The sequence below is a fragment of the Penaeus monodon genome, chromosome 18 (genome assembly GCF_015228065.2).
Source record: "Penaeus monodon isolate SGIC_2016 chromosome 18, NSTDA_Pmon_1, whole genome shotgun sequence".
Taxonomy (NCBI): domain Eukaryota; kingdom Metazoa; phylum Arthropoda; class Malacostraca; order Decapoda; family Penaeidae; genus Penaeus; species Penaeus monodon.
Window position 1 is genome coordinate 30178696 of NC_051403.1, and position 2500 is coordinate 30181195.

The 2500-nt window shown below is 44.8% G+C and overlaps 1 protein-coding gene across 1 annotated transcript in view; it reads left to right on the top strand.

Annotated features, from left to right (window-relative positions):
- The first annotated feature begins 1220 nt into the window (after positions 1–1220).
- Positions 1221–2500, top strand: part of LOC119584422 (protein singed wings 2-like) — a 21753-nt gene continuing 20473 nt past the window's right edge. The window contains exon 1 of the mRNA XM_037933018.1: positions 1221–1242. The gene's annotated coding sequence lies outside the window, so the exon portion shown is untranslated. The remainder of the gene's footprint in view (positions 1243–2500) is intronic.

A 2500-nucleotide genomic window follows, 5' to 3' on the forward strand; every position in this document is an offset into this window, starting at 1 on the left:
AAAGGTAAATAAATGTGCCGACGGACATCCAAAGAAACATAAAATGGCCGACGATTTCCCTGCACCAAATCAAAAATTAATAAAGAGCAGTGGAGACCGCAGCAAGTTGAGTGAGTGTGAGGAGAGGTTAATGTGACATTAGACGGAGCGAGTTGTCACCCACGACGCCGAGCGGTTGACCCAGCTGTTGGCCGACCACCTGCGGGTTGTTAAGCGAACCCTTATTCCCGAAACCAGTTAAACATTTCGCTTAGCTGTGTAATTTGTTCTGCTAATGAGCTATATTAGCCTGATTAAGAAAGATAAAGAACCACCCAGGAGATGAAAGACGCATCACCGTAAGAACACAAACGACACCAGAATGCATGCGCTTCTCTTGCCCTTCCTGCGCCCGAGGTTGCACGCTTTGCACAATTTCACACAATGTACTAAGCGCGGCATACACAACCTTAAGAGAGTTTCAGTTCATTAGTAATTCGTTTTTTTTCTATTTAGTTTCATACGAACTTCAGTAATATACGTAGGGGGTAAAATATAATGACAATGCGTTGCAACGACTGAACTATGTATTTTTTGTGATGTCCAGTAATGAGCAACAGCCGGATTTCCCTGTGTCGTATTTTGTGTCTTTTGATTGTAACTATAGGTCTATTTCAGTACATACTTATAACAGTGTATTCAACCACCATTCAACCATATAGTTTTTCCCACCGTATGTTCATCTTAGTCCCTTTGCTCTCCTCTTTTTTACGGTCTGTATGTCCCTCCCTTCCTCCCTCTCCCTACTCTCTCTCTCTCTCTCTCTATCTCACTCACTCTCTCTCTCTCTCTCTCTCTCTCTCTCTCTCTCTCTCTCTCTCTCTCTCTCTCTCTCTCTCTCTCTCTCTCTCTCTCTCTCTCTCTCTCTCTCTCTCTCTCTCTCTCTCTCTCTCTCTCTCTTATCTACCTTTCCCTCGCTCCTCTGTAAACATGGTATGATCAAAGGCTGCCGAAGTTAACAACGGGTTTTTGTCCCCAGGTTTTTATATATTTCTGATAAGCATTCAAGTGCGTATATGCGTACATGAGGAGAGGACGTGTTTTCACCTATCACGATGATGAGTTTCACAGTATATCATATCACATCACACCCTGGGTACTCTAAACAAACAATAGAGCGGCAGCATCACAGCGGTGCGGTGAACATCCTGCCTGCTGTGGGAACAATCCAGACACTCCTTCAACTTTCTGACCACTCACCAGGTACTGCTAGTAGTCCCTCTCCCTCACAAAGTCGGCGGAGGCTCTCTTAGGTTGCGTCTTTAGCCCTTCTGACACGATTTGTGCGCAGATGTGACCTTGGCGAAGTGTAGGCTGTGAGAAGACAAGTGAGTACACAATGGTCTCGATTCACGCGGGTTCAGGGCAGGCTCTCTGGCGGGCACTCGAAGCGGGCACGGTCAACACTGCTCGTCTGTTGCACTTGTAGCCACGCTCTTGCGCTATCGTAGCAAGTAATTTCGTGTTCAAAGTATACAGAATTCAAAATAAATATTGGGAAGAGGATATAAAAACCAGAAACGCGGGGACAGGTAAAGGAGCGGACCAAAGATGACACGCGACTAGAGAGGCTCAGTACAGACAGGATGAGAAAGTACATTACATGATTATGGCACGGGCGGTGTCCGAGTCCTACTGAAAATGACCCTCACATTGGTCTCTGGTCCCCCTGAGCAGCATCTGCCCCAGGGAGGATCGGCGCCCAGGCTTTGGAAATTTTCTTTTTATGAAAGGCCATAATGCTAAGTCTGCGTGGAATTTGCAACTACCGTTTGTTATACGTATAATTATGAGCACTGTGGCTCATATGGTCAAGCTAATTTTGATTATGAATTATAATTATCATCATTAATATTAATGATGTTACTGTTGTCGTTCTTATTATTACAATTATTATTGGTATTCTTGTTGATAATATTAGCATTATATATATTATCAATGTAACTATTACGATTATAGAGAGAGAGAGCAAAAGAGAGCGAGCTAATGAGAGCGAGAGAGAGAACAAAAGAGAGCGAGAGAGAGAGCAAAAGAGAGAGGGAGAGAGAGAGCAAAAGAGAGAGGGAAAGAGAGAGCAAAAGAGAGAGGGAAAGAGAGAGCAAAAGAGAGAGGGAAAGAGAGAGCAAAAGAGAGAGAGAGAGGGAGCGAGAGAGAGAGAGAGAGAGAGAGAGAGCAAAGAGAGAGGGAGAGAGAGAGCAGAGAAGGGATGAGAGAGAGAAGAGAGAGAAAGAGAGAGAGAGAGAGAGAGAGAGAGAGATGAGAGGGGAGGAGAGAGAGAGAGAGAAGAGAGAGAGAGGAGAGAGAGAGAGAGAGAGAGGAGGAGAGAAGAGAGAGAGGAAAAAAGATAAGAGAAAAGGAAAAGAGAGGGGAAAAGAGAAGAGAAGAGAAAAGAGAAGAGAGAGAAAGGGAGAGAGAAGGAGAGAGAGAGAAAGAGAGAAGAGAGAGGAGGGAGAACGAGAGA